The sequence below is a fragment of the Mesoplodon bidens genome (genome assembly GCF_964165515.1).
Source record: "Mesoplodon bidens genome assembly, chromosome: 1".
Taxonomy (NCBI): domain Eukaryota; kingdom Metazoa; phylum Chordata; class Mammalia; order Artiodactyla; family Ziphiidae; genus Mesoplodon; species Mesoplodon bidens.
This window is the reverse complement of record NC_138176.1, coordinates 203,234,132-203,258,208: the sequence shown is the minus strand read 5'-3', so window position 1 is coordinate 203,258,208 and position 24,077 is coordinate 203,234,132. Positions and strand designations below refer to the sequence as shown.

The 24,077-nt window shown below is 41.9% G+C and overlaps 1 protein-coding gene and 1 long non-coding RNA gene across 11 annotated transcripts in view; both read left to right on the top strand.

Moving 5' to 3' along the window:
• ABCG2 (ATP binding cassette subfamily G member 2 (JR blood group)) overlaps positions 1-24,077 on the top strand; it is a 142,134-nt gene that overhangs the window by 55,508 nt on the left and 62,549 nt on the right. Inside the window, exon 2 of one of the 10 annotated variants that reach the window (XM_081230018.1) lies at positions 13,271-13,461. The exons of 5 other annotated variants lie outside the window; for them this stretch is intronic. The gene's annotated coding sequence lies outside the window, so the exon portion shown is untranslated. Of the gene's footprint in view, positions 1-915; positions 1,109-13,270; positions 13,472-13,518; positions 13,870-13,990; positions 14,135-24,077 lie in introns of those variants that run through there. 4 more of the 10 variants (XM_081230017.1, XM_081230014.1, XM_081230022.1 and 1 more) reach the window with 4 other exon arrangements.
• Positions 3,921-7,942, top strand: LOC308620442. The gene is made up of 3 exons (XR_014016320.1): positions 3,921-4,652; positions 5,702-5,828; positions 7,592-7,942. It is a non-coding gene; the product is annotated as an uncharacterized lncRNA (long non-coding RNA).

Here is a 24,077-nt window from a genome sequence, read left to right as displayed (position 1 = left end):
AACCTTTCTTTACACCACAGATAGAAAACTCAAGATGGATAAAAGACCTAATACTTGAGAGCTAAAACTATAAAACTCTTAGAAGGAAGCGGTCGGGGAAAATCATTATGACAATAGATTTGGCAATGATTTCTTCAATATGACACTATTGCTTATTTTACAGTATGCTTTCCCTCCTTGGCCTATGACCACTACATGCCAATAGCAACCCTCAGACATTATGACCACCAAAAAGGGACTAAACATTTCTAAACATCCTCTGGGAAGGGCGGGGAGGGGGGCATGTAGTGCCCTCACTTGAAACCACTGCAAGATTGAAAAAGTTTTTGTGTGATGTTAATAGCATATTTTCAGAGATGAGAGAGAAAACTTCATCTGGTGGGGTATCTTTTTTGACCACTATCCTTAGCATAGAAAGTTAAATTGGCTAATTCACCCTTTGGGAACTTCACTTATTTAAAAATTCTTTTTTTTAAAAAATAAGAATCATGCATCTCATTTCAAATGATTAAAGCAGTGCAGAATTTTTTTTTAAATGGGTGAGAAAAATAATAATTCACATTTTGAGCTTCACTCTTGACTAAAATAAATAAATAAATAAATAAAAACCACAAAAAACAAACCAAAAAAAAAAACCCTCTCTGATTTAATTTGAGGCCATAATAAATATTTGGAGGTTGCACATGTAGGTTTTAAATAGTTTCATTTAAAAAGATATCAATTGGTGGCCCAGCGGTTAAGCATCCACCTGCCAATGCAGGGGACACAGGTTTGATCCCTGATCCGGGAAGATCCCACATGCCGCGGAGCAACTAAGCCCGTGCACCACAACTACTGAGGCCCGCGCACCCTAGAGCCTGCACACCACAACTACTGAGCTCACACACTGCAACTACTGAAGCCCGTGTGCTCTAGGGCCCACATGCCGCAGCTACTGAGCCCACGTGCTGCAACTACTGAAGCCCGCGTGCCTAGAGCCTGTGCTCCTCAACAAGAGAAGCCACCGCAGTGAGAAGCCCGCACACTGCAACAAAAAGAGTAGCCCATGCTCGCCACAACTAGAGAAAGCCCGCACGCAGCAATGAAGACCCAGTGCAGCCAACAAAAGGTATCAATTGGTTTCCTGCTTTGAAAGATGAGAATGACTCACGTTTCTTTCCACCTCCTTTCACCTCCCCCTTAGCTTTTAAGATTTGTAAGTTTTTATGTTTATAATACTTACATTATGTGTATAAACATAATTTCCATGGTGAGAAGTATTATTTTCTATATAAATGTATTTTAATGCATATTACCAATCTTTTTACTTATTTTTTTTCCAGAGTTCTTTATTTTTATCTCTCTGTTAATTAGCTGGGTCTTGTTGTTAGTTGGTTTTTTTTTTCCATCTAGAGTTCATGGATGCTCTCTGCTCTGACTTCGTTAATGGTCAAGGATATTTGTCATCACTTGGCATGGTGGATAAGGCACATGGAGAAATACTATGACTCCAAGGAAATTAGGCATAAGATAAGTACATTTCATTATTAGGAAAAGTGTGACATTTAAAATTAAATTTACTTTAAACTTTGTAGCCTACTCTTTGATTTAATTATTATATTTATAATTTGCCTATAAAAAGGAAGTAAATAGCTTAAATTAAAAGAGTTGGTGAGGGACTTCCCTGGTGGTCCAGTGGTTAAGAATCTGCCTTCCAATGCAGGGATGCAGGTTTGATCCCTGGTCGGGGAACTAAGATCCCACATGCCGTGGGACAGCTAAGCCTGCGCGCTGCAACTACTGAGCCCTCACACCACAACTAGAGAGGAGCTGGCGCTCTGCAACAAAGATCCCACGTGCTGCAACTAAGACCCGATGCAGCCAAATAATAAATATTAAAAAAAAAAGAGTTGGTGAAAGATGATATATGAGATAAATATGAAAATTAATTATTAAGATAGAGTCTATATCTTTGGACATATGAAAATATGTATGAAATACATATGAAAATATTTATGAATAAAATTATTGGGCCTCTGAAAGTTGTTTCAAAATAATCTGTGGGAGAGGGAGAAAAGAGGAGTATCAATGAAACAAAGATTGGCTACTAGCTGAGATCAGCACATAGGCATTCATCATACTGTTCTTTCTACTTGTGAAATGCTTGGAAATTTCCATAGTAGGAAGAAAAAGTGAAGAAGATGACAGATACATTTGAGGACTTCTATTTTCAGTGATATTGCAGTTAGAGACCCTGAAATTACCCAGCTACATGATATCTAAAAATGCTTGGTAAAATTTTAAAACTACTTTTAAATGATTAGATGAGTCCACTAAGATCAGAATGGAGTAAACTAAATTTTAGAGCCTTGGATACCCTGAGGCCTACAGTCATCTTTATTGAGACTCTGAACTGCATTGCACAGAGGGGACAGGGACAAAGCCTGAATTCACATAAAATGGAAGCATAATCCCTGGGCCTGGGAGAGGTGCACCCTCAGAAAGGGCAAACTAAAAAGGAAACCCACCCTGCAAAGGTGAACCACAAGAACACATTTCTATCTTGGGCTGGGCTATGAATGAAAGTTTAAAAAAAAAAAAAAAAGGCACCTCCTTTGAGAACTTGTAGCCACTGGCCAGACCTCAGGTAGTTTGGGACCCAGTCCACCTTCTTTATATGATCCCAAAACACAAGCCTATAATTTATTTATTTATTTATTTATTTTTTGCGGTATGCGGGCCTCTCACTGTTGTGGCCTCTCCCGTTGTGGAGCACAGGCTCCGGACACGCAGGCTCAGCGGCCATGGCTCATGGGCCCAGCTGCTCCGCGGCATGTGGGATCTTCCCAGATTGGGGCACGAACCCGTGTCTCCTGCATTGGCAGGCGGATTCTCAACCACTGCGCCACCAGGGAAGCCCACAAGCCTATAATTTAAAGAGTATCAGGGTAGGTGATATCCCCAGGTGTCTAAGAGAAGCAAAAACAGACTTTCCCAGATGAGCATACCTTCAACCAGGCCTCAAGGAATTCCTAGAGACAGTTAACAAAAAACTGACCATAAAATATTATAAAACATAAATCCAGCAAGCCATAGATAACAGAACTAGAACCACAGAGAGGTCAGCTTTTATAATTAATTTTCAGAATTAAAATTAAAAAATAAGTCTGCTTGAAATGTTTTCAGATTTAAAAAGGGCATTGAAAACATAAGCGAGAGAATAGGAGACTAATGATTAGGCCAGTTTGAAGAAGAACAAAATATTACTTTTAGAAATTAAAAAAAAAGAAACTTACTAAAATTGAGAATTCAAATGGATAGAAAGTTAAACGAAAGATTAATAGAACGGTATACGTGATAGTGAGAGGCCCCGCGCACCGCGATGAAGAGGGGTCCCCACTCGCCGCAACTAGAGAAAGCCCTCGCACAGAAACGAAGACCCAGCACTGCCACACATAAATAAATAAATAAATAAATATTTAACTGTATAGAGTATTAGTTGACCAGGAAGATGTATCCGAGGAAATTATCCAAAGTATAGCCACAGGGAGGTAAGATGTGGACATCGTAAGGGGGGATTAAGAGCCGCGGAGGAGCAGGAAGAAGGCCCAACAGACTGCATCTGTGTCTTCCTGTTTCCTATAAATGGAGCAGCCCACTGGCTACATCCCTAGCTGGAACTTAGCAGCGCTTTTGTTTTTTTAAGGACCAACATAATTTTTTTAATTATCAGTCTTACAAATTACTGAGGTGGGGCAACACCAGGATTGTAGCTTGAATCTCACTTTTTTTTTTTGCGGTACGCGGGCCTCTCACTGCTGTGGCGTCTCCCGCTGCCGAGCACGGGCTCCGGACGCACAGGCTCAGTGGCCATGGCTCACGGGCCCAGCCGCTCCGCGGCACATGGGATCTTCCCTGACCGGGGCACGAACCCGCGTCCCCCGCATCGGCAGGCGGACTCTTAACCACTGCGCCACCAGGGAAGCCCGAATCTCACATTTTTGTTGAGAAACAATCTGATTGGGGAAGCCGTGTCACTGAGCAGAGGGCCGTGGAGGCCGTGTTAGAGATCTTCCCAGAGGCAGCAGCGGAGATCAGGTACTTCACAGGCAGAGGTCTACTCCAGGGGCTCTCGGTGTCCACTGCCCCCCTTTAGGGAGGCACGGGGAGGCACGATGGGCTGGGGGAGCTTCACCACGCAGGTGCTTTTTCTCTGTCTTAACATTCCCGTCCACATCACACAGCCCCAGGCAGAGTTGGGCGGCGCTTTCTCCCACGAGCTTCCACCCTTTTATTTTATTTATTTTTTATTTTTTTGCAGTACGCGGGCCTTTCACTGTTGTGGCCTCTCCCATTGCGGAGCACAGGCTCCGGACGCGCAGGCTCAGCGGCCATGGCTCACGGGCCCAGCCGCTCCGCGGCATGTGGGATCTTCCCGGACCGGGGCACGAACCCGTGTCCCCCGCATCGGCAGGCGGACTCTCAACCACTGCGCCACCAGGGAAGCCCCTTCCACCTTTTTATAAGTGGGCAGCCCCATCCCTGCTCTGGGCTTCAAGCAGAGAGCCTGGCTCCAGTCCCCTGCTTTGTGTCATTGGAGTTCCCTTTATTCAGCCAAACTCCTTACCACCATTACCTGCTTCTAGACTCAAGGCCTTCAACCCACAAGCTTGGTAATTAACATTCTGGGTTCCTTTCATGGAGATACTCATCTTGGTTTTGCAACTGACTGGACTTTTTCGTTTTTCTTCTTTTACTTTGATCCATTGTGACTGAGGGGGATTTTGAAGGGTGAAAGAATTTATTCTACATTCTCTCTTCAAAGAAAATTTTGAGCAGTTTTTACAGGAAATAATAGTGTCCTTATTTCTTATATCTGCAATAATAAGCATAAGTCATTGGGCTTCCCTGGTGGCGCAGTGGTTGAGAGTCCGCCTGCCGATGCAGGGGACACGGGTTCGTGCCCCGGTCCGGGAAGATCCCACATGCCGCGGAGCGGCTGGGCCCGTGAGCCATGGCCGCTGGGCCTGTGCGTCCGGAGCCTGTGCTCCGCAATGGGAGAGGCCACAACAGTGAGAGGCCCGCATATCGCAAAAAAAAAAAAAAAAAGTCATTTACTCTCTGACTTTGGGCAAGTTGCATAATCTCACTGTGCTTCAGTTTCATCATCTGCAAGATAGAGATTTTAATAGAACCCACTAAGGACGTTGTTGTGAAGATGAAATGAGGTTTAAAAAAAATGCTCAAAACCTAAAGGCACTTAGAACACTGTCTGGCAAGCAGCAAGTACTCAGTAAACATTAGCTGTTATTATTGGTACTGGGTAAAAATCGAGGTTACCGTATGTTTTCCAAATATACATTATTTTATTTTTATCTTTATTCAACCCAGTGACATAGGTATTATCACTCTTAATTTGAGGTAAGAAAGTGAGGCACCCAAGTGTCAAATAACAAAAATTGTAGCGGTGAGATGAACCTTGGGTACATCTAGATTGGCTGTTGGCTTTGTTACACAGAGAATGATTAATGTATGTTTCTTGGTCTAATATGGGTGATGACATAGAGAAGACTAAGATGTCGTTCTGGATGAGGCTGTAAGTCTTTGGCTCTGTTGATATTATCTATTATAATAGATGGCATGACAGCCAGAAGTGAAAAAAGTCTAAGGCATTATATAATGAATCATGTGTCATTTAATGCTCATTACACTTTAACTTCAGTTGCTCCCAGGCTCCCACGAATGAACTCTTATCTCTACAGGCAATAAAATGTTTATAGCAGTCAATAATGTATCAAATGAAAAAGGTCAGTCTCAATGAAACCCTCTTCCATTTTTACAACATTCAGGTAAGGGTAAATAAACCCCTGAATTATGTAAGATAAACTCACTTTTATTTTTCAGTCAATAAATATCAAGTATTTGTCTGTTCAAGGCCCTGAGCAAGGCAACATTGAGGAAATACACTTAGGTGGAAGACATGCTTTCTATCTTAGTAATTCCCACTAACAATCCACAAGGTATTCAGCTTCTCAGGTTTGAGATCTTAAAGTCAGCTCCGGCTTCTTTTGTCTCTCACTTTCAATGTTTTATCCATTACCAGGAACTGTAAATTCTTACTTTATGATGTTTTTTTTGTGTCTCTTTCCTCACAAATTTTTTCCACCATTGCTCTAGTTCAGTCTTTATTTTTTTCATTTCCAGACTGATCTGCCTTCCCACATTCCCCCAACCATTCTATACATGAACAGATTAATCTTCCTAAAACACCACTTTGACAATGTCATCCCTCTACACTAAACTTTCAGTGGTTTCTCACTCTCAAGGTAAGTCTACATTCCTTGGTTTGGCATTCAAGCCTTCCATAATTTGGCCCCAAAGATACTCTCCCATTTCTATTAGTACGTTACCGAGAATAGAGCCTTTGAACTGCTCTTTGGTGGAGGGTTTCCATGAACAAATGCTGTATGCATGTTCTGCAGGGATGAAACCTACTTAATCAACTTGTTTTAATCTAGCATCTCCCCATCTTTTTTTTCACATAACACATATCCATAAAGTCCTATGTTTAAGTAAACTTTTAAATTGCAGTATAACATAATACAGAAAAAGTAAAGAAAATCTAAGTAAACAATTTGATGTATATTTACAAAGTGAACATACCTGTATATCTGCCACCCAGACCCCCATATCTATTTTTTGTTTGTTTGTTTGTTTATTATCAGTATCCCAGAAGTCTCCCTTATGTTCCACCCTAGTCATTGTCCCTTTCAAAGGTAACTACTCATCTTACTTTTATCACTGTACATGAATTTTGTCTATTTTGGTTTCTTTTTTTGGCTTGTTTGCTTATTTTTATTGAAATATAATTGACATATAACATACACAAATATGTATGTGTGTGTATATATATATTTGATCTGAGTAACAGATATACAAGCGTGTTTACTTTGCAAATACACATCAAGCTGTTTACTTAGATTTTCTGTACTTTTTCTATATGTGTGTGATACTTCCATTAAAAAGTTTACTTCAACTAAAGACTTTATAGATCTGTGAAATTTACTTTGGTGGACTTTCAACATCTAAACTTTCAGTCTGTCTTGCAGGGACACATGTTACAACTTCTGTCCCACTTTGTAACTGCAGGTTAATTTTCTATCTACCTAATTATATGCATTTTTTCCTCTGCTATGCTCATTTTTTTAGGGCTTGACTACCTCTGTGAACTTTACAACCAAATGAGTTATTTGGTCTCTTGTCTGCTATATAAAGAAAATTATATGAATCAAGGTGGTCCGGCTACACATCTGGCCTCAACACCTCCACCATCCCTGGCTGCCCGCCCCCCGCCCCACCTTACGCTGTCTCTCTCTGTATTAATGCCACCTTCTCTTCCCTTTTCTTCCCTCCCCTCCCCTCCCCTCCCCCCATACCTATAAAAACATTGACCACTGGTTTTTGGTATTTCTCTTCTTCCAAGATGTCACTACTTTGGCAGAGTCTGTGTTTATTAAGATGACCAACCCATCACCCTAGCTTCTGTGCTCTTTGATCTTCTCAACTTAACCTTCAGTGCAGGCAGAATTCTAAAGATCCCCTTCTCCCCCAGGGTCCAAGATTCCACTGGTATGTAACCAAACATTAATCTGGGTACTGCTCTGAGACATTTTGAAGTTGTGATTGAAGTCCCAAATGAGTTCACCCCAAAATATCTAGATGATAGTGAGATTATCTAGATGGGCCTGATGTCATCACACAAACCCTTCAAAAGGAGGAAGGCGAAATCCAAGAGATGAGAAGTTTGAGAACCTGCTTTGAAGATGGAGCGGAGTCCCATGAGAAGGAATGCGGGCAGCCTGAAGGAGCTGTTGACTGACAGCAAGGAAACGAGGACCTCAGTCCTAAAACTGCAAGGAATTGGATTCTGCCAACAACCTGTCCTTGGAAGTAGGTTCTTCAGATAAGAGTCTTCAGATAAGAGCCTGGCTGGCTCATACTTCGATTTGGCCCCATGATACCCTAAGCAGAGCCAAGCCTAGCCCACCTAGATTCCTGACCTCCAGAATTTTGAAATAATTAATGAGTATTGTTTTAAGATGCTAAACTGATGGCAGGTTCTCAGCACTAGAAGATAAATATACCTTCCTTCCATTTCCAGAATGTTACTGTCATGTTCAAACCATGGGACCTTGTCAAATCCTGGAGTGCCAATATCATATGCCAGTTTCCTATTCAGTGACTTCACCCTCCAGTTTCAGCTCTTCAGCCTGCAAGTGACCCCGCTATAGGCTCCCTTTCTACCTGTCTCTTCCTGGATTCACTTTCCTATGGATGATTCACTTCACCTGCTCAAACTCATGCTCCATTTTTCTGTTGCCTGACTCACCCAGCAAAACCACATCCTCGAATTAATTCAACCTTCTAACCCGCTCTATCTTTACTTCTTTGTGATTGGGAAAGCCATGCCCATTTGTGGCTTTGATAGCACCACTTTTTTTTTTCATTTCTTTTTTTGGCGGTACGCGGGCTTCTCACTGTTGTGGCCTCTCCCGTTGCGGAGCAACAGGCTCTGGACGCGCAGGCTCAGTGGCCATGGCTCACGGGCCCAGCCGCTCTGCGGCAGGTGGGATCTTCCCAGACCGGGGCACGAACCCATGTCCCCTGCATCGGCAGGCGGACTCCCAACCACTGCGCCACCAGGGAAACCCAGCACCACTTTTATAGAGTCCAATCTTAGGGGTCCTTGGTGTTGCTCTGTAGTCTCTCTCTGGGTCCCTTGGAAGAAAAACTTTGCCTCTGCCAATAGGTCTAGTGGGGCTGGGGGAGGAATGAAAGTTAATTGACCACAAACCGATTAACGAAGAAAAGATCAGGTTCTGAGGCTTATAGACCAGCTTAATAGGGGAAAGGAGGGTGGAGAGAAAGGGATTCTATGGGAAAACAAAGGACTTTTAGGAAAGACAAGTAGGCTTTTAGGGAAAGAAAGAAGTATGACAGTTTGTGATGTTTGTTTATGCAATTTCTTACCCAGGTGTGCGTGGTTGGTCTTCTACCAGGCACTGAAGCTCCTCTGAGGGGATTTATAGCAGCTTCACTCTCTGAAGGCTCTGCCTTTAGTCAGATAAGGGTAGCTTCAAAAAAAAAAGCTTCTTTCTGCAACAGCTGTATCTCATATGTCTTCAGTTTAAATAGTCTTCATAGGAGCTCTGTGGGTCCCTACATGAGCATCCTCTTTGTTTCCTTAGGGCTGTGTGATAAGGAGAATAATGACCTGCCAAAGATGTCCATGTCCTAATACCCAGAATGTGAATGTGCTAGGTTACCGAATCAGGAGACTTTAAAATAAGGAGATTACCCTGGTTTATTGGGTCTACTGTCATTATAAGGGTCCTTAAAGGTAGGAGAGGGAGGTAGAAGATGAGAGTCAGAGAAAGAGATGTGATGATGGAAGCAGGGTCCGAGAGATGCTGTGTTGTTGGCTGGAGGAGGGGGCCATAGCCCAGGAACTCAGGAAGCCTCTGAAACCTGGAAGAGTCTCCAGAAAGGAACCCAGAACTGCTAACAGCTTTGGGTTTAGCCCAGTAAAGCCCATGTTGGACTTCTGATCTACAGAAATGCCAGGTAATACGTTTTCGTTGCTTTAAAGCCACCAGTTTTGTGGTAGTTTGTTACTGCCGCCACAGGAAATGAATACAGGCCTACTCCAGTGTTCATCATTTTTTCAGATCCCTGATCTTCTCATTCGCGCCCATACTCTCAGCAGATCCCCCAACTTCAGAGAGAAGGTGTAGTTGTAGGCCATACATTTCCTTCAATTTTCTCTCTTTTCCCTTCTTAAAACATTTATTACATGAGGACACCCCCTGACTCCCTTCGTCTTTGCCACAATTAAAAAAAGATATAGGGCTTCCCTGGTGGCGCAGTGGTTGAGAGTCCGCCTGCCGATGCAGGGCACACGGGATCGTGCCCCGGTCTGGGAAGATCCCACGTGCCGCGGAGCGGCTGGGTCCGTGAGCCATGGTCGCTGAGCCTGCGCGTCCGGAGCTTGTGCTCCGCAACGGGAGAGGCCACAACAGTGAGAGGCCTGCGTACCGCAAAAAAAAAAAAAAAAAAAAGATATGTATTTTTGGCTTTTCTAACACTAATTCGTCTGAATTCTAATTCCATTCTGCTTTCTAAGGTACCTGATTATACCAGTTAACCACCTTTTCTTCTTTATGGCTTGTCCTCTTGGCATGGACACATATTCTGGCCTGTAATTTAAACCAAACAAGAAATATTTTCTCTGAACCCCAAGATAGCCTTTAGGTATACTCCTTTCTCTCACCTTCCTTTTATAGTGAGACCTTTGGGAAGAGTTGTCTATACCCTGTTCCTGTTTTATCACTTACTCGTCAGTGCTCAAGCAACTACAGAGTGAACAGTCTCTCATGGAGTGAATCAAAGGCCCCTGGTAGCTGTAAGCAGATCCATGGAGGGTCATGGTGCATACGGCCTCTTGCACCGTTTTTTATTTGCTTCAATTTAAGTAGTAATGATAATAAATATACCGGGATCCAATAGAAACATTATATACATAACCCAGATGCCCCCAGGCCCATAATAAGCCCTGCCTGAAACCTGAACTTGCTAAGGGGGAATTGACCCTGAGTTCACCACTTGGAGTAAGCACTAAGGAATGGACTGGGTCCTTACCCGCTCCTTGCACTTGCTGACCAGGCAGGCAGGTAGACTGAGAGCTCAGGGCAGCTGGGAGAGCTTTGGAGAATATTAAGAATCCTGTGAGAAGGATGAAGAGAGCTTCTCATAGGTCCATATAAGAGCTTTGATAGTAGAGTGCCTGACTGATGGAGTTCTAGGCCCAGGAAGTTTGTTCCTTTAATGAGAAGACTTTTTGATTTTGCTTTGGTTGCCATTCTGTATAATATATAAATCATATCCTTTATCAACGTTAAACAAATTTGTAACCGTCTGTTGCTGACATTCCGTCAAGCACTGATACCCCTGTTAGAACCATACAAGCAAACACCCCTCACTGGTATGACAATTGGAAAGGAGTATTATGCTTCCCCTCTCCCCAACAAGCCTCCCAGTTATTTTTGGAGTTTTCAAAAGGGAGACTCAAATGACTTCATGAATGAGACTACCGGCTCCCTTTACCTGAAGGCATCTTTTTTGAATCATCTAGTTATGTCCATGCGCACTACCTACAAAAACACATGGTGACACCTCAGCCCTTCCAGTGCCCATTTAAGATCTCCAATGTGTGCGTCAAGGGTGTGGACTCCAGATGGCCCCAAAGCTTTCCAGTTGGGACTGTAAAGAAATCCTAACTGATAATTCTGTGGCTTGACTGCAAGGCACATAAAATGTGACAGTGACTTCAACCAGCTTGGAGATGGTCCAGCAGGTCAGTGATATCATCAGAGATCCAGGCTCTTTCTGTACTTATTATGCCAACTAAGAAATTAATAGAAAGAAATGGGGGGGCTTCCCTGGTGGCACAGTGGTTGAGAATCTGCCTGCCAATGTAGGGGACATGGGTTCGAGCCCTGGTCTGGGAAGATCCCACATGCCACGGAGCAACTGGGCCCGTGGGCCACAACTACTGAGCCTGCGTGTCTGGAGCCTGCGCTCCGCAACAAGAGAGGCCTGCGCACCGCAATGAAGAGTGGCCCCCGCTCGCCGCAACTAGAGAAAGCCCTCGCACAGAAACGAAGACCCAACGTAGCCAAAAATAAAAGTAAATAAATTTTAAAAAAAGAAAAAAGAAAGAAATGGGGAAAAGCTTTACATTGAAAATTTACAAATAAACCACAAACGATCATTAAACATTAAAAAAGCTTATTCTCACTAAGTCAACGTAATATAAATTAAAACACTGATATGCCATTTGTAACCTATCAAATTAAAAAAAATTATTATTCTGTCCAGTATTTGTGAGAATTTAGGGCAACAAGCAATCTTTTAAATTGTTAGGAGACTGAATTTGGCAAAACTTTTTGTGGGAAATTTAGCTGTATGTCTTAAAATTTTTCAAATGAGCCTAGCTTTTGCCTCAGCAATTCCCTGTCTGGAATTTACCTGAGTGTGCCATGACACAGCTACAGAGATGCTTTGTGAATAATAGGAAGATTGGTTAAATTAATTATGGTACATAACAAGAGACTGAATACCACGTGCCCGCAGGGAACCATGTTTGCAATAGAGCAGTTTTACAAAATAATAACAGCTACTGCTATTGAGTGCTATCTAATGACTTCGCACACATTGTCTCATTTAATCTTTGTAACTACCCTGAGAGATCCTTTCCCCTGATTTACCAATAACCACTTCAAGACTAAGTAACTAGTTCAAGTCTCCAGGGTTTGGGAAAGCCAGGATTCAGACACAGGCTATCTGACTCCAGAGTTGATGACGTTCATCCCTGTACTTTGTATATAAACCCAATTTTGTTTTTTCAAAAAAAAAAAATGTATGCAGAGAAAAAGACTAAAAGCAGATGGTATGTGGCTGATGGGTTACAGGGGATTTTCATTTTCTTACTTGATATGTAATAAGAGAGAAAAAAATTTAGTTAAATGGAAAAGAAAAAGTGCCAGATTAGGAACACATTCAGGGACGTCCCTGATGGCTCAGTGTTGAAGACTCTGCAATCCCACTGCAGGGATTAGGGGTTGCATCCCGCATGGCGCGCACTGTGGCAGGGAGGGAAAAAAAATAAAAATAAAAAGAATAACCAGGCTCTATGAATACTGGGCAGTTACTTTATTCAGAGAGGTTGTGAGGTGGAGAGCAGGGAGAACAAAGGGCAAAGGTCTGAGAAACTGAGTCACCCATTTAGCCTAACTTTTGACCTTGTGCAAAATGGCCTCCTTTGGACCAGGTGACTCATATGTAAAATTAGGACGGTCGTCTTCAGGTTCCTCCCTCCCTAATCTGTTACCTAAAATACCCAAACACTAAATGAGAAGACAGGGCATTTGAAAATAATTAGCCCGAAGTAAAATGCTAATTTATAAGTTAAAATGACTTTATAATGCAATACATTTATGAAATGCTGGCTTTAATCTGGATTTCTCAAACAATTTGATGGCAGTGATCATCTTAAGAACTTACTGGGATGAGGTTAGGAACTCTTTTCCTGAATCTGCACACTTTCCAGCTTTTCTACACCATCAGTGTATTGAACAGAAGTACTGATGTTTATTACAGGAGTGTGAGGGATACATTTAAACTGTTCATAGTACTATTTTCATTCAGCAAGTTTTGTTTCCTCCACCCCTAGATTCAGTTCCTGATTTTATTGGCCCTGGGGCGCGCGCACCTGATTTCTCAGAAGCTCATACATTAGAGACCGCCTACTTGCTCTGGGGGTGGACAACGTGTGCGACAGAAAAAACAAAAAAACAAAACTCGGTGTCCGCCTCCCCTGGTGCTTAGGAGCGTGGGACATCGGCAGTGGCCAAATCCATCCAGGTCAGACCAGGTATTGATCGGCCCGGGTAGCGTCCTGGGGCTTCCAGGGCCAATCGCCCCTGTCCGTTTCGTGCGAGCCCCGGAGGCCAGGAGCTGTGGCTTTGTCCCTGCGGGCTTCGGGATAGTCATCTCCGTCAGCCGGTCCCCGCGGGCAGGTGACGGTGTGGTCCAGCGCCAGGCTGGATGCGCTCACACAGCACTCGCCCGCATTCCGCCCGAGCGCTGGGCCCTTATCAGCGGCGAGGCAGGCAGCGCCACGCCTCCCGCCGGCTTTCGGGCACCGAACCCGAGGGAGCCGGTGTGCGAGAGAGGGGCCCCGCCCTGCGCTCTCCCGGCTCGCCGCCCGCTTCCCGTTGACAGTGACTGTCATCCAGGGCCAGCGCCTTCCCAGGCTGGCCCGCGGCGCCGGTGAGTGCGGGGCTCGCGGGGAGCGCGCGGGCGCGGCGGCTGGGCTGCCCGCCGGGGCGTGGGCGTCGGTCGGAGAAAGTCGCCCCTCCGGCGGGCGCGGCCTGGGTCCTCGGTCCTGGGTCCTGCGCCGCTACGCGCCGGGTCCCGAGCGCGCGCGCCAGGCGCAAGAGGGAGCCAGACTGGGCGGACGCTGGAAGGAGGCCACCTAGAAAGGGGCGCGTAGTGCGGGCGCTTGCTGTCCTTGAGTGGAAGCTGCTTCGGTCGGGTATGTTTGGAAGGTCCAGCTGACTCAGCTTAGCGTTTACGTAAATGATTGTTAGTGATCTGCCTCGGAGCATCACAGCTCCGGAGACTGAAGCCCTTGGTTAAATTAAACTGAACCACTGTTTAACTGAGCGACTAAACTGTGAAAGCCGTTTGGGATGTGTGTGCCATGAAAGGTCCGTGGCTGTTGCGCGTATGCATTTGGTAGAGATTAGAAAACTGTACAAATGAGATGACTAGGTTTTAATTAGTCCCTCCCAGCCAGTTTCATTTGAAAGTGAGTATGAAACAGACTGAAAATATAGATTCTTTTTTTTTTTTTTAACCAGAAAACAGTGTCTTGGTGCAACCGATTCCGTGTCTGGTAGTGTGTGTTAGCCGGTTGGTAAAACTCTTGCCTTTCCCTAAGTGTATGAAGCTAGAGTTGATACTGGGTGGATAAAAACTTATTGAGTATGGAAATAGGAGAGAAATGTGTTAATATTGGTGCTTTTAAAGGGATTAGCCAATATATTCTATGTCTTTTTCTCCCCAGGACATAAAATGCGTGCACAACTTTGGATGGTTTGCCAAAGAGTTATATTGAGCTGCTTTTTGTAATTTTTCTGTGGGTAGTTGACAGAACTACTTGCTAGTTCTTGCTAGTTCAACTACTACTAATGATTAACTTCAAAAAATTAACCAGCTTATTTCAATACTTATTAAAAATAATACTGGAGAAGTTAGAACAATACAGAAAAACATACGACCAAAAAATTAGATTGTAAATCTAGCCAACAGGTAAAAAAAAATACCTGTAATGTTGCCTCATTTTATTCTCTTGCCCAATAGTAGAAATATAAAAGCTCATTACACTTTCAGGAAAAAAAAAATAAAAAGATTCATAGTAACAAATGTATACTGGTCATCTTTGTTCCAGACCCTGGGCATTCAGCAAGAGCTCCCATAGGAGACATTCTGTTGCATCAGAATGGTATGAAAATACACTGAACAGCCAAAATCAATTTCTGCATTATTTTTATTAAGCATTCAAGAACATTTGAGGCAAGCGTAAGTGTTACAGATGGAAAGTAAAATGCACCAAGAGAAGAGTCACCATGGGGGAGCACATTAGAATGATGTGGACAGCAAATTAAAGTTACGCCTTGGAAGCTAAAATAAAAAGGGACCGATCAGTCACACAATTCAGTGAGGATAAAGACAGGAAATATATGAGATCCTTAGAGAAGATTTTCCTGGCATCTGCTTCTGAGGCAAATGTCTTGTGTCACAGAAGGATGCAGAGGAGACTGAAGGATGGCGGTGGGAGAGTCTGGTTGCCCATCCCATAGTACATGGGTGCCCATCCCATAGTACATGCCAATAGTGCATTTTCTAGGACTGCTGGCTGTAGCTGTCATTTTCCTTACCATAAGTATTATGAGAAACGCTTGTAGGTTGCTAAGCCCCTATGGTCACACTTGCTGCAGTTTGATAGTTTGGGCTTATTTGGGACTAAATCTAGATTTTATAGAGGGGTAGGTGGACCTCATATCTTCAGATACTCTGTATTTCTCTCTCTAGCTTTTTTTAAAAATTTAATTAATTTATTTATTTTTGGCTGCGTTGGGTCTTCGTCGCTGCACGTGGGCTTTCTCTAGTTGTGGTGAGCAGGGGCTGCTCTTCGTTGCGGTGCGCGGGCTTCTCATTGCAGTGGCTTCTCTTGTTGCAGAGCATGGGCTCTAGGCACGTGGGCTTCAAGTAGTTGTGGCTCACGGGCTTAGCTGCTCCACGGCACGTGGGATCTTCCCGGACTAGGGATTGAACCCGTGTCCCCTGCCTTGGCAGGTGGATTCTTAACCACTGCTCCACGAGGGAAGCCCCCTCTGTAGCGTTTCTGACAGCAGTTTGGCAGCAGTTGAAGGTTATATCAAGTGGGAAGTTTTATTCTCTGTTGCTTATTGGGGTTATAGGTTAGGGTTGAGATTTTTTAGTGAAAATTAAAGAACTTGAATGGTCATCCTCTCTATAGGATGTAGGATATTATAGGTCTACAGGAAGCTAAAGTTTATCCTTTAAAAAAATCAGTTCCCACTTCACTCCAGGATGTGAACCAAGAAACTGTCTAGCTGAATTGGGCCTCATAGTTTTGTGTTTTGTTCCCAACAGCAGTTTTATGAGATCTAATTTATGAGAACATATCATTGAGTTCACACCTATTTAAAGTGTACAGTCTGTGCAGTCATCACATTTTCATCATCCTCTCCCCTAAAAACCCATTAACACTCACTCCCCTTTCTCACCGCAGCCCCCTCGCCCCCTCTTGTTTTTTGGAAGCCAGTATTCTCCTTTACTAGGAGACTGTTAGAAAGTGGACATCTAATTTTTGAGCCACACAGTTAGCTTGTTTATAGAAATAAATAAAACATCCAGAGAATCGTAGCGTTGAAAGTAGTGTTCTGTTGTTTAAACTGGCGTTGGTGGGTGTGGGTAAAGCAGAAGTGATGCCCTCATCCCAGTTTCAAGGAAGAAGTTTTGTTTTCAGCAAGAAGGGTGGAATGAAATCTTGACAAGGTCAGAAACCCCGTTGAAAACGCTGCTCACTAGCTCAGTCCCTTTGGGCTTGCAATTGAAAAGATCTGTTACTCTTTTTTAAAAAAAATTTTTTTAGAGTTTTCTTTTTTCTTTTTTCTTTAATTTTATTTATTGATGTCTGCATTGGGTCTTCATTTCTGCACGCGGGTTTTCTCTAGCTGCGGCGAGCGGGGGCTACTGTGCACGGGCTTCTTATCGCGATGGCTCCTCTTGTTGTGGAGCACGGGCTCTAGGCACGTGGGATCAGTAGTTGTGGCTCGAGGGCTCTAGAGCGCAGCCTCAGTAGTTGTGGTCCATGGGCGACCAGGGCTCAAAACCCGTGTCCCCTGCATCGGCATGCGGATTCTTAACCACTGCGCCACCAGGGAAGTCCAGACCTGTTACTCTTTAGAACAAGGTTTGGCTGGAAATTAGTGCTTAGGCCCAGGTAGCATTAGGTAGTTCTCTGTCATTTCATAGGCATTGAGTTTTTACCCGGAGGCATAAAAAATGGAAGTCTCTAGAAAGCAGCAGGCCCTATGATCTCTCTCTGAAGACACTTGAGCTGAGTGTCTCACAAGGAAAGAGTAATAAAGACTGCCTGAGAGGTACCCACACCTCGGATGCTTTTGCACAGGAGGTCTGCCTCTTCTTTTCCCCGTCCTGCACAGCCCTACCCTGGCCGCACCCTGAGCCCACCCTGGGGAAAGGGAAAGAGGGATAGAAAAGTTAGAGGGACAACAGGATCCTTAGAAAGGGAGAAGAAAGTATTTCATTTTATCCCTTTTCCTCCATCATCCCATATTAGTTTGGAATGCCTTAAGACATGATGATCAGGTCCTCAGAATTAATAAAAGTGGCCGTTAACTGTGGTGAGTGCTTGTGGTCTGCAGGTGGTTTTTACATTCGTTCTCATTTTTTTGCTCACACCAAACCTTTCAGGGAGATATTGGAGTTTCATATTTATAGAGGAGGAGGCTGAGAACTCACAGGGTCATTTATAGCTGGGACAAAAAGACTGTGTTGAACTTTATTAAAGTTCACCAATCCTTTCTTTCTTTTTTCTTTTAAACTTAGCCTGGTCATTAGTTTCAGTTTCCTTCCATGTTCACAGAGCAGCTCATTGTAAAGGCATGCAGGGACATGAGAAGAGCGTGTGATCTGGTGGGAGTAGGGAGGCCCAGACCTAACTTAGGTCTAATCAACGGTGCCATTTCTTCATTTTCTACTTTTGATGAAGTCTCGTCATCTCTCTGGGCCACAGTTTCTTCATGGGACCAGAGAATATATGAGTTTGAATGGGAGAGGTCTGATGTTCTTTGAGTCCACAAGTGGAATATGGGTTAGTTGAAAGTGCCAGAATAGTTCTACAGACTGTTAGGTGTACTGAGAACACTTAGTACTCTTATCTGACCCATCCGTGAAGGGTTCTGCAAACCAGCCACGCACTTTGTTTTAGAAATCTTTCTGATCCACCTTTCTCCTGTTTCATAACACGGGGAGACTGTTATATGTCTTTCCAGGATATCTCATATGATAGTTACCTCAAATAAAACACGTGTACTGGGGCTTCCCTGGTGGTACAGTGGTTGAGAGTCCGCCTGCCGATGCAGGGGACGCAGGTTCATGCCCCGGTCCGGGAAGATCCCACATGCCGCGAAGCGGCTGGGCCCGTGAGCCATGGCCGCTGAGCCTGCGCGTCCGGAGCCTGTGCTCCGCAACGGGAGAGGCCACAGCAGTGAGAGGCCCGCGTACTGAAAACAACAACAACAAAACACGTGCACTTCAGAAACCATAAAGCCATGGGCTAACTGTAGTTAAAAACCTAATTTAAGTCGTATCTTAAATCTGATAGCACTGTTATTATCACGCCAAACAGTTCACTGCTTCCATCTGGAATCTAAGCTATGAGTACAATCCGTTTGACATGTGCAATGTTGATTTATGCCCAGTTATTACTGGCAGCCTAGGGCCAGGTGACTCATTCCAGCTGCTACAGTGTAGATCCATCCTTGCTACTTTTAGCTCTTTCCTGGAGCTACAAACCCCTCATTGTGTTCTGATTTCATCCTTAGATATATACCTTCCCTCTCCCCCAGTGAGATGTGTTCTATCTTGCTTCCTAGTGGAAGCAAGCAAAAATTCAAGTGGTTTGAATTTTTCAACAAAAATCAAAATTGCTGTTCTCCTCTCCCTCCATATGTTATGAGAAACAAGGGAAAGAGATCTTTGATGTGTTAGTCTTTATAAAACAATGCTTTTCAGAATAGATACAGCCGTGGCTGGGTTGTATAAGTCTTGATGAGGAAGTTTTAAAGAGCAAAGATGGCAATTTACGTCTAATATTACACTTGCATTATAAACATTGAAAAATATTGGGGTTATTTCATTATTTATTTTGGATTATTTTTAGACTTACTGAAATGTTGCAAAAAAAGTGGTACAGAGAGTTCCTATAACATCTTACGTAAACTGTAGTACCATTGTCGAAACTAATGGATTAACATTGGTAAATGCTATTAACTAAACTATAGACTTACTTGGATTTCATCAGCTTTTCACCATCCTTTTTCTGTTCAGGATCCAGCCTAGGAGCTCACATTGCGTTTGATTGTTGTGTATCATTAGTTTCCTCCAAACTATGACAACTCGTCAACCTTCTGTTCTGTTGTTTTTCCTGACCTTGACACTTCTGAAGCGTACTGTTCAGTTATTTTTTAGAATGTCCCTCAATTAGTACTCAGTATTTTCTCATGACTAGATTGAAGCTATCCATTTTGGGAAGAAATACTAGAAGTAATCCCAGTGCATCATAGCAGAGGTATATGATGTCTTATGACTGATGTAGACCTTGGTTAAGTGCTGTTTGTCAGGTCCCTGATGGAAAGTTATCGTTTTTCCTTTTGTATTTAGTAGATATCTTGGGAGAGAAACTTAGACCATGCAAATATCTTGTTTCTCCTTAAATCTTTTATTTATTTATTTATTTATTTATTTTTGGCTGCATTGGGTCTTCGTTGCTGTGAGCAGGCTTTCTCTAGTTACGGCACGTGGGCTTCACATTGCAGTGGCTTCTCTTGTTGCGTGTAGAGCACGGGCTCTAGGCACACGGGCTTCAGTAGTTTTGGCACATGGGCTCAGTAGTTGTGGCATGCGAGCTTTAGAGCGCAGGCTCAGTAGTTGTGGCACACGAGCTTAGTTGCTCCGCGGCATGTGGGATCTTCCTGGACCAGGGCTCGATCCCGTGTCCCCTGAGCTGGCAGGCGGATTCTTAACCACTGAGCCACCAGGGAAGCCCCTCTCCTTAAATCTTTATTCACTAGTTTTAGCATCCATTGGTGGAACTTGATGTACATGGTACTGTGTTGTTCTAATGGTGATTTAAAAATTGTTTTTCTCATTCCTTCAATGTTTATTAAAGAGAATTCTTCTGTAAGGAGGAGCTGTTCCTTCACCATTTATTTATTCAACTATTTGTATCAGTACAGACTCATGGATATTTATTTTATTATATAGGTTATAATCCGATACTGTCATTATTTAATTTGCTGCTCAAATTATTCCATCTTTGGCCACTGGGAGCTCTTCTTTCAGGTTGGCCCCTGTGCCCTTTTGACATACCACCTCCCTATCCCCGTTTTTCAAAAAGCATTTCCTTACTTTCTGGTATCATGAAATGCTCCAGGCTCATTTTTGTATTTTCCATGCCCCAACCCTGGCATCAACCATTTCTCCAAGGCACTCTGGTTCCTTGTTTTGGAGGCTGTTATAAGAAACCAAGATGTGGGTACTAGATGTGTTGCTGGGAGTTGCTTTGATATTTTTAAGTTGCATAGATTTGTGACCTAGCAAATGCATCTCTACAAGGCAAGTAATGCCTTAAATTTCAAACACTCTAGAGGCCCTGATTGCATTTGCCAATTTGGGTTCAGTCTCTTGTGGGAAAGAAATGAAATTGGCAGGGTTTAGAGCTTTAAAATTTCCCACTTTTTCTCAAATGATGACCCATAAGTGCTTACAAAACAATGAACACATTAATTTTTATTTTTTCAGGCTCTGATAAGAAAATAGGATTTTTTTTAGCTCGTTAACCTATTTAAACTATGTTCCGACCAATGGCTCAATATATGTGAAGGGCAGATATGTAGAGATCATATCTTTTTTTTTTAAATTTTATTGAAGTATAGTTGATTTACAATGTGTTAATTTCTTATGTACAGCAAAATGACTGAGTTGTGTGTGTGTGTGTACAATAAGACCTTGTTGTTTATCCATCTTATGTATAATAGTTGGCCTCTGCTAATCCCAAACTCCCGTTCCTTCCCTCCCCTATGCCCAGTCCCCCTTGGCAACCACAGGTCTGTTCTCTACGTCTGTGAGTCTGTTTCTGTTCCACAGATGTGCTGATTTGTATTGTATTTTAGATTCCACATATAAGTGATATCATACGATATTTGTCTTTCTCTTTCTGACTTACTTCGCTTAGTATGATAATCTCTAGGTCCATCCATGTTGCTGCAAATGGCATTATTTCATTCTTTTTGATGGCTAATATTCCACTGGATACATATACCATTTTATCTTCTTTATCCATTAATCTGTTGATGGACATTTAAGTTGTTTCCATGTCTTGGCTGTTGTAATAGTGCTGCTATGAACATAGGGGTACATGTATCTTTTCAAATTATAATCTTGTCTGGATATATACCCAGGAGTGGGATTGCTGGATCATATGGCAACCCTATTTTTAATTTTTTGAGGAACCTCCATACTGTTTTCCATAGTGGCTGCACCGAAAAAATTTCTTTTTAACTTTCAGTAATCATATTGGTGATGGTAGTATTAATATTTTATTACTCTGAAATTATTATGTATGTAATGTGCAGTAAAACAAAGAAATAATTATGAGATATTCAGATTCTGTCATCTCCCGAGTCTTGAGAATCATTATTCTTTGTGTGGAAGAAAGAAGACACAGATGTAATATAAAAGTGGTTATGTGCAAACCCCATAGTCTTGAATTCAAATCAGAAGTGCCAGTCAGTATATATTCATGTTACGGACATCTGTTCACATCACTTTTTTTTGGCAGAAGTTAAATGCCTTTATTTATTTTTAACACAAATTAACCATATGCTCTAGAATCCAGGTTGGGTGACAGAGTGAAATAAGATATTTCTTTTTTTTTTTTTTAAAGGGCAAAGATTTTATTTATTTATTTATTTTTCTTTAAAGGTTTAATGCCCTTTTTTTTTTTTTAAACATCTTTATTGGAGTATAATTGCTTTACAATGGTGTGTTGAGATCATATCTTTCACATGTGCAAAATGTCTTCAAATGAATTGTGAGGTCCTGGCCCCCGCCTCCCCACCTCCTGCCTCCCCCAATCTTGGGGCAAGCCATTGAGCCTACTTTCTCATTCTGAAAAGAAGGGTTTTAGGCAAGATCTTCATTTCTCTTGTCTTTTTGTGTGCTCATAGGGCCCCTTAATATCCAGAAGATTTGGACACTCTCCCTATATTTTAGTTATAATTTTAGTGTCTGTTGATTGAGTTCACAGTGATAAAAAGATTCAGTTAAATTTCAGATCCATATTTATGTTAATCATGCTAGCTTACTTTTGATATTGAAATTTATTTACTCAATTAAACTTTATTTTAATCTTAGCCAGTCCTGACCGTGTACAGAACTCTTTTCTCAGGGTTCCATTTCCACATACCTTCTGTAACTTTCTTTTTTACTTTCAGATTTTGTCCTACGCTTTTCCTTTCTTTCTCTCTCTCCAGGACAAAATTACTTTCTTTTCCCTCAACAAAATGTGTTTCCACTTTATATACCTTTTTTCCTTTCATACAAAGATGTTTTCCTTACCAATTTTAGTTGTCTCCATTACATATATTAACCAGAATTCTAATCTTTTAAAAACCTTAATTTCTAGTGAAAACTAAGAAGTAAGCAATTATAAACTGTCTTTCACATTATTATTCTATAGATTGGCAAAATCACAAATACTGTTTATGATTTCTAAAAAATATGTGCTTTTTTTAATAGAAAATTTTTCAGTGTGACATCAAACATTTTTATTAATAAACCTAAGTATCTTTAGTTTCTCCGTAAAAGGCAGCCTATGTTGAGTAATGTTTCAGTATCTTATTTTATTTGGGAAGGATCTAGACATTTAATAAATTTCCATCATTTAACTTAGCAAAACTCTGAAGTTTTAAGTCACCAAAAATCTGGAGAAACTAGTTTTTAAGTAGACATACCATAAAACATAATTATTCTTAAAGAATTTACCTAAAAGCTCTTACCCCATTTATATCTATTGAATTACAGTTGTGTTTAGATTACCCATGAAAACTTCATGAGACATTAGACCAAGTCAGCCATCATTTCAAGAGATTTTTCTTGATGAATTTATCAGAGATAATATGACCTATTTAACTTTTAGTAAACCTAGGTGCAATAAAAGTAAGACATGTCCGTATTAATTAAACCAACAAATTTAAACTTTAAAACTGGTTATTAACTTAATATTGAATATTTCCCAGATCATGAACTTGAAATTTGGGTTAGTTTTTTATTATATTTAAAAATACTCAATTTGTAAGTGCTTACTTTTAAGTCAATTAAATACAGGTCTTTTATAAAGTTAATTTTGATAATATTATCTGGAGGTATGGACATATCATGTGTATAATGTATACATGGACATATAAACAGACATAAATAGAGATCTTATAACTTCATTTCAAAACTTAGTCATGAATCAGTTATTACATTATAAACTTACTAGTTTATAAGTAATATTTGGAGTAAGTTAAATTTATTTGCTCAGATGACTAAAGCTTTTCACTGTTGTGGAAAAGATTTTTAAGATTTGTATCTGTCCTTGATAAATCCTGAAGGAGGCTGTGAATTAGATTTGGTGAGGGAGCCTTTCCAGCAGTTTGAGTTTATTAACAAGGCCCCCCTCTTTTTCCCTTTTTTTTTTTTTTTTTATTTGGTGGAGGAAGGGGGTTCAGGTTCTACCTGATTGAGCTAATTAGGCTCAGTCTCAGGTCCTCCTGGGCTGTACTTACATTTCTGATTTGTAGAGATTTGCAAGACAAAGACAGTTGCTTTTAATTCCCCAGAGAACTGGTCTGCCACCTAAATGATATTGAAAGATTGAGTTGCCCAACTACATTTTCTTTAATTTGCTTTTTTATATCAGTAAGATTTCCAACTACACTGAAAATCAAGAGTTCTATGTTCTAGAACTTTAGGGTTCAATCTATCATGCCTTCCAAACTTTGCACAGGGCATTCAACAAAGGCCCTCAGATTCTGAGTGTACAAATTAAACCCAGAGCAGTTTACCCTAGGGGCAAAAAAAAAAATAATAATCTC